This window comes from Musa acuminata, chromosome BXJ1-8, assembly GCF_036884655.1.
Source record: "Musa acuminata AAA Group cultivar baxijiao chromosome BXJ1-8, Cavendish_Baxijiao_AAA, whole genome shotgun sequence".
In the NCBI taxonomy this organism is placed as follows: Eukaryota; Viridiplantae; Streptophyta; class Magnoliopsida; order Zingiberales; family Musaceae; genus Musa; species Musa acuminata.
The window spans coordinates 40,375,330-40,388,940 of record NC_088334.1 but is presented as its reverse complement, the minus strand read 5'-3'; positions in this window follow the sequence as shown (position 1 = coordinate 40,388,940).

Here is a 13,611-nt window from a genome sequence, read left to right as displayed (position 1 = left end):
TTGAGAAAAGATTGAAATGAAGAGTAAGAGAATAGTTTCACAATAGTAAAAATCGAGAGATTACGCTCAAATATATTAAGTTTGATCCATAAATAAACTTAGGTTTTTGGATTGAATCGATACATAAACTTATATATGTTGACTTTGATTAATTTGACTCAGACTCATCGTCCATTTCTCTCATATCATCATAGTCAAGCTTCATAGGGGAAAAAAAAAATCAGTTAAAAAGATTCGAAAGAAAAGTTAAATGTTGGCTGTAGTCACATGAATAGGAAGAGAAGAGATTAATTAGAAGACCGATCGATCTACCCTTATAAATAAGGGGGAAGTCAAACATGAATATGAGGAGATACTAGGAAATATTGAAGAGATTTACAAGAAACTAAAAAGTAATTTTAAATTGATAAAAATTGAAAGAGTCGGAATGGATTTAGTCCACATCCAAATAAGTATAAGCTTTTGAGTCCACTTAATATCTAAATTGATATGTATTAAGCACGATCCTTAACTTTGTTAGGATTAAGTCGACACTTAGAGGGGGGTGAATTAGTGCGTTCGTAAAAATCACGTTGAGTCGAAAATCTTCGTACGATAAAATTCGTTTCGATAATGTTTAACTTTGAAAATGTTCGTAAGAGTATGCAGTAGTAATGAAGAAGTAAAGCAGTTGCAAAGTATGTAAATGACAACAATAAAAATACAAACCGAGTTTATAGTGATTCAGTCGTCGTGATCTACCTCCACTCCCGATTACTCTTCCGTCGAGGCTATTGGTATCTACTAACGATCTTCTTTCAATGGGCGAAAACCAACTACCCTTATAACTCTATTCTTCTTTTAATAGGGCTAAGAGAGAACCTTTTATATCCCCACTCATTCCTTTCTAAACAGAAATCACACTTAGACTAGAGAATAAGAACTCTCACAACATTGCAACAGAATTTTCCTTTATTTTTGTTCTCAGTTCTTGTGTCATATGAGCAAGAATGAGAGAGGTATTTATAAGCCCTAAATGGATTCAAACTTGGAGCCTAAAAGTGTCTCATCCTCGATTTTTTGGGTACCGTATGTGTTGGGCGGTACCACCGCCTACAACACTGACACTAGGCGGTATCATCACCTAATATGGCGATACCAATGCCTGATACAATCTGGAAGACTATGTCTGGGCGGTACTATCATCCAGTCTGGCGATACCACTGCTTGACACAGTCTGGAAGACTGTGTCCGAGCAGTATCATCACCCAAATTGGCGGTACCATAGCTTGACAATGGGCAGTACCACCGCACAGCTTGGCGGTACTATCGCCTGACATAGTCTTGGAGACTGTGTCTCGGAGACTGAGCCACTAGCGGTGTCACCACCTGGCCCAACTTTTGGGACATTGAGTAAGCCTTTCTCTTGGCCCCAAATAGCTCCACTTTAGGCCTAGTTGACCCCTAATTGAGTTCGCTTAATTACTTTCTAAACCAACCCAATTAGACCTAAATTAACTAAATCTAGAAAAATGATTACAAAGCATAAATTATCTATTGTCCGACATGTCATTGGTTTTTCTGGCACTTCGTTCGATCCTTCGGCGCATCATCCTCTCCTTCGGCGTATTGCCCAATCGGCATGTTGACACCCACAACTTTTTATCTCCATGGTGCAATGTTCAATCCTTCGGTCTAATGTCCGAATTCACGGCATGAAGCCTTCTGTCGACACGTCGACCATTCCTCCGGTATGACGTCCAATCTTCTGACATGTTCAACTCCGGCCCAACTTCTGATTCCTCCTATTTCAATCAATTTGCCTCTTTTTGATCGAAGCTAGTCCTACGTCACTTAAACGCACATTAGATCATAACATTATTAATTGGTTTCATTATCAAAATTCGAGATTTAATAATCTCTTTATTTTTCATGATGACAACCAATTGATGACGGAGTTAACCTTAACTCCCTCTATCAATATGCCATATTGATAGAATCTTTAAATTCAAAAAATCATACAATGTTTCAAAATATAAAAATACATCATACTACATATGATTAAAATCATCATTATTACTTCTCCCCTTTTGTCATCTACAAAAATAAGAAGTGCATCTAGGAAGTTTTTGAGATATGTAATTTTTATAACATACAAGGTAGCAACAATTTTAAGTTGTACAAGTTTACAAAATTAGCTTCTGTTTTTAGATATGCAAGTTTACAAGTTTTGCATCTTGAGATAGGCAAGATAGCACTTTTACTTCTTTTTGATATTGCAAGCTAGCAATTCTTGGTGATGTTTAAGATAACAAGTTCTTTCTTCTCTTTTGAGAAGTGCAAGCTAGCAATTTTGCTTCCTAGCAAGTTTTTCTTCCTTTTGCAATGTATAAGCTAGCAAATTTAGTAAGCTTTATATCATTTTCAAATATGCAAGCTAGCAAATTTTATAATATTTTAAAACATACAAGGTAGCAATTTTATCTCACCCTTTGTCATTGTCAAAAAGAAGGAAAGAATACAATGTTGTAATTATTTTCCTTTACATCAATTTTCAAATCATGACAAGGATAAAGTATCAATCTTATTTCGACATATTGAAATAAGGTATCATTTCATAAAATGATGGTTGTTAACTTTCACATCATTTCGTCAAAAAATCATAACTATTATATCCATCATTCTAAATCATAAATATTTATTATAGTATCAAAATATCAAATTATATTACATCTTACCATACATGATCATAAATTCTCATTTGTATGCATTAACATAATATCATGAGTATTTCATACATAATTTCATATCATCACATGAAGAATATTAAGAAAAATTAATTGGGGATGTGATATATACTTCATTAATACAAGGGAGTCATGAACCAAATTTCAAATTATAAATATCAAAAAATTAAGAGAAAAATTATGATTCTTTTTAGATGACTCAAATAGTGAAAAGAAGAATCATAGTAAATAATCTTGATTCATAAAAAATCTCATGTTATAATTTCAAAAAAAATTAAGATCGATAAGACTCATTCAAATTCAAATTGTCAAATCATCAAAAATATTTTCAAGAGATTCATAAAAAAAGACAGATAGATTCATTAATCTTTAATTTTTTCATCAATTATTCAATTATATCATTTGATATACAAATCATAATTATAAAGGAGTCATATAAAAATGATGACATGAAAGATATTAATATAAAATATCAATTCGTGAATGATTCATCTTGACAAAACTCATTTTTAGTAAATAATGAATAGAATCATAGGAGATCAAATAAGATATCTTGATTCAAATAAATCTCAAATTATTAATGTCAAGAATCAAGATTTATTTGGATAAATCTTCTCTTAGAGGAGTAAATCATACGTGAATCAAGAAAAATATTTTATATAAAATACATCTCAAGTCATAAATATCGATAAATGATTCGATTGGATATATCATCTCATTATTAAAACAAATTATATGAAAAAAATCCAAAATCATCATCAAAATCACTTTTCAAAAAATTCAATGAAAGTAACATAGATAGATTCCGATAAGATTAAACATAACTCAAGTTCTTTTAGTTCCAAATTTTGTGATTGATTTTATACTCTAGTTTTTCATACAAAGGTCATGCATCATCATTTATAATCGAAAAGTAATATGGGAATCATCAAGATATATATTATTACTTCATTACATCATTAAAACATCAAGCATGATTTTATTGAACATAAAGTATTTTCAATCAAAATCAAAATAAAAAGCAATATGAAAATCATCAAGATACACATTATTGCTTCTTAAAAACATACATAGGATTAATATTATTAGGTTTAAGTATTAGATTTAAATCTAATATTTTATTCTTTTATCATAAAGAAATGTAATTGTCATGATCAATTTTTTAATTTTTCGAATTCACTAGAAAGAAAAGCATGATCCCTTTTTTTAAATATTTTATATACTAATTTAAAAACAACTTATGAAATGTATTAAGTAATTTCATAGTAAACTAAAAGGGTTTTGGTTACCTCGTTGTCGAAAGCCATTAAGGTATAGTTCGTCATATTGTCTTTGTTGGTTTGCTTTTCGTCTTCAGATGAGCTCGATTCATCCCAAGCTACCTTAAATACTTTCTTATTCTTTGGCAGCTTCTTCTTTTAAGTTTACTTTTTTATTCTTATTTTATAAACTTTTTAAATTTTATTGTTATGAGTTCAAGATCATCATCACATGAACTTTCGCTCAAGTGGTCTTCTTTTGTTCTAAGTGCAAAATTCTTCCTGTCCTTTGGAAGGTTATTCCCATGTTTATCAAGTTCATCATATGCCTTGCACATTATTTTCGTCGTCGTGACCTACGTTCACTCCTCATTCCTCTTCCATCGAGACCACTAACATCCACTAATGGTCTTCCTTCAATGGGCGAAGACTAACTATCCTTACAACTCTATTCTCCTTTTGATAGGCTCAGGAGAGAACTTTTATACCCCCACTCACCCCTCTCTAAACAGAAATCACACATAAACTAGAAGAGGAGAACTCTCGCAAGATTATAATAGAATTTTTCTTTGTTTTTGTTATTAGTTCTTGTGTATCTGAGCAGGGATGAGTGGGGTATTTATAAGCCACAAATGAATTCAAACTTAGAGCTTAAAAGTATCTCATATCCTATTTTCGGGGTATTGGTGGTACTATCACCTACAACACTGACACTGGACGGTACCACTGCCTGACGCAGTCTGAAAGACTATGTCCGAGCGGTTCCACCACCCAACCTGGTGATACCCGCTTAACATTGGGCGGTACCACCACCCAACCTAACGGTATCACTACCTTACAATAGGTGGTACCACCACCCAGCTTAGCGATACTACCGCTTGACACAATCTTGAAGACCGTATCTTGAAGACTGAGCCATTAGCGGTGCCACCGCCTGACCCAACTTTTGGGTCATTGAATGAGCCTTTCTCTTAGCCCAAAATAGCCCCATTTTGGGTCTGATTGGCCCATAATTGAGTTGGTTTAATTACGTTCTAAATCAACTCAATTATGACCTAAATTAACTTGATCTAGACAAATTATTATAAAGTATGAATTATTTGTTGTCCGGCATGTCATTGGTTCTTTTAGCACATCATTCTCTCCTTTGGTGTATTGCCCAATCGGCATGTTGATACCCATAACTTCCGATCTCCTTGGCGCAATGTCCGATCATTCGGTTCGATGCCCAAATTCACGACACGAAGCCTTCTGTCAACACGTCGACCATTTTTCCGATCTAACGTCCAATCTTCTAACATGTTCAACTCTGACCCAACATCTGATTCCTCTTGCTTCAATCAATTTGCCTCTCCTTAATCGAAGCTAGTCTTGTGTCACTTAAATACACATTAGATCATAACAGTATCAATTGGTTTCATCATCAAAATTCAAGATTAAAGAGATTTAAGACTCATTATCGAATTTCTAACATGATCATTTACATTTGATTCAGTTTTTGAATTTAATATTATCCTTCCTTTATGTTTCCTTTTCTATCTTTACCGTATTTTTTCTTTTTTATAAATTTAGTTTGATACATCAAGGATTGGAACAATAAATTGAACCATACCAAATTAATAACAATAATATGTAAAAATTAAAATTCTATTAAAATTATAAAAATTAGAAAAATATTATGAAAGACATGAAAAATATAATCCAAGTTCTTATTTTAAATAATATTTAAATGCATATATATTAAAATTTAATATTTTGATTTAAAAATCTCCATTTAGTCATATATGCTATCAATTTATCCTTTTTTAGTTTATTTTATGATTACTTTAATGTTTAAAAATATTACATAATAATTTATTTTAAAATATCTATAATTTATGTTAATATATATTCTAATTTATTTTGTAAATTTTGGAGCAGGATCGAATATATTTGATTGAATGAGCTAAACCAAATTTAGTCCTGAATATTTAAGAATATATATATATATATATATATATATATATATATATATATATGTGTGTGTGTGTGTATAAAAAAGAAAAAAAGAAAGTTTTTCTTTTGGAATTTGATCAAAGAATTTTGTTGTTTTTATTATATCATCGTTGATGATGGTAAGTACAATATGAGGTGAATGTTTACACTTATTGTTAGATTTTATAGTCTTTTATATAATTAGATAAGATATATATATAATATAACTAATTAGATTCTGATGACATATATTGACCAATAAAAAAAGAAGTCCAATATGATTCTTCATTAGGAGATGTCATTGATGGAGGAACTCTCATAATTATTTATTTTAGAGCTTTTGCTCTCACTTATAAATAGACAGTGATCTCTAGAAACTGTATAATAGAGGTTACACATCTCATAAAGATTTAGTTGAGGGATTATAGTCTCTCTCTCGACTCTTCTCCCGAATCATCAATCTAAGTGGTCCTCTAAAATGATAGGAAGAGAGGAGAATGATCTAGTTCTCTTGCAAATTGACAGTGATCTTAGATCTAAAGACGGTGCCTTTGTAGATCACACAGAGATCTCTTTTTAGATGACATCAAAATGTATGTATCGTAAAACCAGATCTAATTTTATTTAATTTCAATCCTCACATAAAAAATTATTTCCATATTTAATATAACATATTACAGATTTTATGTTAACAATTGATATCGGAGCCTAGGTTCTTGAGATTAAATATATTAGATCTATTATTTTTTTGTTTACATTGCATGAATGATCCATATTCTCCAATGATCGCAAAGTAACAATGGTCGTTGTCGACCTTGCTACGTACAGCTAGTGAATCTGCAGGCGGTAGAGGTTGCATTCGGCAACGTGCCCATCGTAGCACAGCAGGCCGCAATCGTACGTGGGCAACACTACACCCATGCGACGACCGCACACGAGCAAAACTCGCGTCTATGTGGCGGTCGCATGAAGGCATACAACCCTGTGGTAACCGCGCGTGGGCACAGGCCGCACACAAGCGGTGGCTGCGCACCGGCGGCAATCGCATGCGGTTAGGAATCGCCATAGCGACCGCGCACGAGTAGAGGCAATGCCACAACGACGTGGCAGTGCCGCATGCACAAGCGACAATGGCGCAAGCAGTAGGGTTTTGACATATTTACGATTTTACCCTAGAGGCTATGTTTTATCAAATCACAGTTCTGCCCTTTATAAATTTCATAATTCCAATATATGTCTTGCCAATATATTTATAGTTTTACCCTTATGGAATTGAGAATTCTAATTTATATTTTGAATTATAAAATTAATAAATATGATTTATTATAATTATGATTGAATTTAATCATAATTATATTTTGATTATTTGATTAGATTTAATTTTAATTAAAAAAATATATAAATTACGATATACTTTTATAGTTTTCTCATATGAATTATTGATTATATTTTTACATGTGGTAAATAAAATCCAATTATTATTCTTGGATATTTATTTGGTTATTCACATATATATATTTGAAATTATGAAATAATGTTCATCTTTCACACGCATGATTTACATGTTATCATGATTATTATATAATTTTTTTTACTGATTAATATTCAATAATTATTATGGTTATTATTCTATTATTGAACTACTTAGCATAAATTAAATTAAAAAATTTTGATGAATATTATTTGTAACTCTTCTCCCTAAGTTTTATCTAACTTGTAGTTGCCAAAGTGGCTTGCGATGATAGGCTTTTATGATATGAATTATAATAAAAATTTTTATCATTTATAGGATATTTTAAATTATATTTTATATTATTATATTGGTCTTATAGCCACCAAAGTGATATACACCAATAACTTATAAAATAATATTAAGAAATTAGTCATAAATGATATTAAGAAATTAATATTCACAATGACATACATAATTAGGAGATTTAGATAATCCCAAAGGAGAATCTATTTCAAATAATTATGTGATGGGATATGATGATATTGTTTTGGATATCCTTGCAGTTTATGGTTGTATACCTAAATGTAACAATACTATTCTACAAAGATAATATCGGTCATCCATAGATGATCTTGAGTGAATACTAGATATGTCAATATTTCACCCAAAGGTGTAATATAGCTGATATCAATTGTCTGTCAAATTAAAAAAAATTAAAAATATTAATATTATTTTATATTTTACAATCGTACTTCCATCCATATATTATTATGTTTCTAGTGTCCATGCACTTTTTAGATCAAATTATTCAGAATGATTAGAGCATATGTAATTTACATTAGGTGTATTATATCTTGACTTTACTTATTGAAAAGCCCGTAGAGTTGACTAATGAAAGTACTATGAAAAAAGTTAATGAAATGAAGGCTTAAGAAAGATCTGATAGGCTTAGTTTAATGTTCATAAGAATGACGATTGCAAATAACATAGACTTCATTACCGATTGCAACTAGCGTAAAGAAATATTTAAAGGATATTGAATACATATTTAAATATGCTAATAAGTCATTGGTTGATACACTAATGAAAGAACTGACTATGGCTCAATATGATGGCACTCGAGGAATTCATGATCACATCCTCAATATGACTGACAAAGTTGCAAAACTTAAAGAATTAGGTATGAATATTGATGATAATTTTTCTTGTGCAGTTCATTCTTAATTCTCTTCCTTCTCAGTTTGGCTCATTCAAGATTCACTATAATATAAATAAGGATAAGTGAGACTTGAATGAGTTAACTAGCATGTGTGTTCAGGAAGAATAGAGATTAAAGCAGGAAAGTTCATATAATATCATGACTACTACTCAAGGAGCTGGTAATAAGAAAAGAAAATTGAAGCATCATCCATCAAAGAAATTTACGGGGTTTGGAAATATTAAACAGACTAATAAAAAGAAAGTCTTTACTATAAAGTGTTTCTTTTGTGACAAGAAAGGACATGTAAAGAACGACTGCATTAAACATAAGACTTGGTTAAAAAAGAAAGGTATTAACTCAACCTTTGTATATTTCGAATCAAACATTACAGAAGTTTCTTCTAATACTTGGTGGATTGATTCTAGTACTTCAACTCATGTTACTAATAATATGTAGGGATTTCTTTTAATCCAGAAACCAAAAGAACATAAGAAATTTATAATTATGGGAAATCATCTCAAAGCAAAAGTCATATTAGTGGGGACTTATCATCTATGCTTAGAGGCGGGTCATCTAATGGATCTTGTTAACATATGTTATATTCCTATTATTTCTAAAAATTTAGTTTCTCTATCTAGAATTGATGAGTTAGGATATTATCTTTCGTTTGGTAAAGGTAAACTCAATATATTTTATGATTCAATAAAAGTTGGTTCTTGAATTTTGTGTGATGATTTATACAGAATTAATTTGAAACTTGAGTTTGCAAAGACATTATTGACCCTACAATTAAGTGTTGAATTGAAACATAGTTTTAATAATGAAATATCTTCTATATTATGACATAGACGATTGAAACATATCTCCAAGGAAAGAATTGAAAGATTAATTAAGGATAATATTTTGGAACATTTAGGCTTCACTTATTTTGATGTTTGTATAGATTGCATTAAAGGAAAGCAAACTAAATATATAAAGAAAAATGCCACAAGAAGTAAAGAACTCCTTGGGATTATTCATACTAATATCTGTCAACCACTCCATATTCCTTGTTTTAGTGGGGAAAAGTATTTCATCACATTTATAGATGACCTATCCAGATATGACTATGTTTATTTAAGACATGAAAAGTCTCAGGTCGTTGACACTCTTAAAGTGTACATAAATGAGGTCGAGAGATAATTAGATAGAAAAATTAAAATTATCAAATCTAATAGGGGTGATAAATTTTATGACAGATATGATGAATCTGGTTAGAATATTAGCCCTTTTGTTAGATTCCTAGAACAACGAGGTATTTATGGTCAATATGCATTAACAAGTGTGTCATAATATAATAGTATTGTTGAAAGGCGAAATCATACTCTTATGGATATGGTTAGGAGCATGATGAGTTTTTCCTATGTACTTGAGTCAATGTGGGGTGAAACTCTTAGGACAACTATGTATATCTTGAATAGGGTTCCTAGTAAGTCAGTTCCATTAACTCAATATGAGTAGTGGACTGGTAGTAAGCATAGTTTGAGACATTTACATATTTGAGAGTGTCATGCAGAGATAAGAGTAGTCAATTGACATGAAAAGAAATTGGATCCAAGAACTATTTCTAAATATTTTATTGGTTATAAAAAAAAATCCAAGGGATATAAATTTTATTACCTTAAACATAGTACGAGCATAGTAAAATTTGATAATGCAAGATTCCTAGAAAATAATGAAATAAGTGGGAGTGAAAAATCTCGAATGATAAATTTTGATATTAAGGAGATTCATATTAATTCTCCTATATCATCTCCTGTTCGAGAAATTGTTATTCCTCAAATCAATGAGAGTATTGACGAGGGTGAACAACAAAATAACATTGAAAAACTCTCACATGATGTTGATATCACCGATAATGATCTTGTAGAACAATCACAATTGACAACTTTGAGAAGATCTCAAGGGAAAAGGAAACATGCTATTTTTGATGATTATATAATATATCTACAAGAATCTGATTATGATATAGGAATAAAAAGAGACCCCTTATCATTTTCATAAGCCATAGAATGTAACCATTTTAAAAAATGGTATGATGCAATGAAAGAAGAGTTAAAATCAATGATCTAGAATGATGTTTAGAAACTCATTGAATTGTCCAATAATTGTAAAAGAGTCGGTTGTAAATGGATCTTTAAGACAAAACGTGACTCAATGGGCAATATCGAATAATATAAAGCCAGACTTATGGCCAAATGTTTTTCTTAGAAAGAAGACACCGATTATAATAAGATTTTTTCTCTAATTTCTAGAAAGGACTCATTGAGAATCGTCATGTCATTAGTAACTCATTATGATCTTGAGTTACATTAGATGGATATAAAAATAATATTTCTCAATGGGGATTTGGATGAGAAAATCTATATGAAACAACATGAAGGATTTATAGAAAAGAAAAAAGAAAGTTGGACTTGTAAACTTAAAAAATTCATTTATGACTTAAACAATCTTGTAGACAATGGTATATAAAGTTTCATAATACCATTACTTCCTTCGGATTTAAGTAAAACACTATTGATCAGTGCATATATCTGAATAACTTTAAGATGGTTGATATGAATAAGACAGTCTATGTTATTGACATTGAGATATTCAGGGATATATCTGAAGGATTATTAGGATTATCTCAGAAAAGATATATTAATTGTATCTTGAAGAGATTTAATATGCAGCTTTACTCAGTTAATAATATACATATTATTATAGAGTGAAAAATTCATCCAAAATGACCGTTCGAAAAATGATTTAGAAAAAAATCAAATGAAGAATATTCCTTATGGGTATGCAATTGGAAGTCTATTATATACTCAAACCTATACAAGATCATATATCAGTTTTACAATTGTAATGCTAGGATATCTGCAGGGGACGAAAGATTATATGCTTACGTATAGGAGATCAGATCAGCTTGAAGTGACAGGATATTCAAATGCTGATTTTGCAAACTGCTTTTACGACAGGAAGTTCACTTCAAGATTTGTATTCATGTTAGCTGGTGGGGTAATTTCTTGAAAAAGTGTAAAGCAATCGCTTATTGTATCAAAAACAATGGAAGCTGAATTTGTGGCATGCTTTAAGGCCACAAATCAAGCTTTATAGTTGTGAAATTTCATCTCAGAACTTAGTGTGGTCGACTCAATTATTAGGTCATTGAAGATATTTTGTGATAACACTGTAGTAGTTTTATTCTCTAAGAATGACAAGTACTCTAGTAGTTCCAAGCACATCGAGATAAAATACTTGGTGATTAAAGAAAGAGTTCAGAAACAGCAAGTGTCAATTGACAACCTTAGCACCACTATAATGATTACTGATCCATTAACAAAATCTTTTCAGTATAAAATATTTAAAGAATATGTTCTTAGAATAAGGACCAAGTAATACAAGATATGGTGATGCATATTTAGATGAAGGCTATTATTGACTTTTTATTGCTTAATTAAAGTTATTTATTTCTACTATTCTATTTATATTTATGTTTATACATATTATAGTTGGATATAGAAAGGAGTATGTCGTTATGACTCGTACTAATAGTTGGACTTAATATAGTACTATTATGTTTATTGGATTTATTGGCTTATTTTAAAATTCATGACCATGTATAAAATGTTTTTTAAAATTTTTTAGAATCCAATTAGGTAAAATTATTTTAAAATAAATTTTGTTTTATTTATTTTGATTTTGAATATCTTTTTATATCTTATTAAATTAATGGGCCAGTTGGGAGAATGTTAGATTTTGTAGCTCAGATATATATAATATAACTAATTGGATTCTGAGGACATATATTGGCCAATAGAAAATAAGTCCACATAAATTACACATCTCATAAATGATCTAGTTCTCTTACAAATTGATATTGATATTGGATCTAAAGATGGTGCCCTTGTAGATCATATAGAGATCTCTTTTCAGATGACATCAAAAGGTACATATCGTAAAACCAGATCTAATTTTATTTGATTTCAATCCTGATATAAAAGATTGTTTCTATATTTAATATAGCATATTATAGATTTTATGCTAAGATTGATATCTTGTCATCAACAATTATCTCAGATTTTGTGATTTTGTTTGTATAGAAAGAAATTGCATCTCACAATTCATTTGACTCCATTGACAGACTTATGAAGTCACCAACGTGGCATTCCATGTCATCCATTTCTGGCGCTCTATATAGAATACAAAGTTCTAAAATCGAGCATTATATTTTTTTTATTTTGCCTTTACACACTCTTTATGACTCTTCATCAAATTCATCATCGTATGAGATCAATTACAAAATATGATATGAAGAAATGAAAAATGCTTTAATACATTAACATGTTCCATCTCCTATTTATACAAATTAGGAGAAATGATTTTCCTCAATAGAATAGAGGATTTTCCTCAATAGAATAGAAAGATTTTCTCATACTAATATTGGATCGATGCAAAGAATAATTTACAAGTGAGAGACTTCGTGAATAGGGCAAGAGCAGATCGTTGCTACTGTTGCAATTGCTATTGCTGTGAGGGCACAAGCGTTCCCTTCATTCTCCTTAAGTCCGTCCTTCGTCCTCGTATAATGGGAAAATCTTATCTTCTATCAAGTATCCGTATTTTTGAGTCAACAGTCCGTTAATGAGTTAATTATGCCATCATACTAAACACGCCAAAGCATTTCAAGCATGCATTTGCTTTTTCATCTTCAAATTGACAACAACAATCAAATTGTTCTCTGTTGATCTAAATATTCTTATCTTAATGGAGTCAAAAGCGTCACAAACGATTAAATAAGGCAATTACATATGTGATAGATGGATACATGGATGGATTTATGGTGATGCCTTGAAACCTTTCCATCATCCTTTGCTGTGATCAAATTTTTTTTTTGGTGTTGACCAAAGTAAAAGATGACAAGGATGAAAACCACAAGAGAGGAATTTTCTAGAAACAATGTCCGCGAGAAAC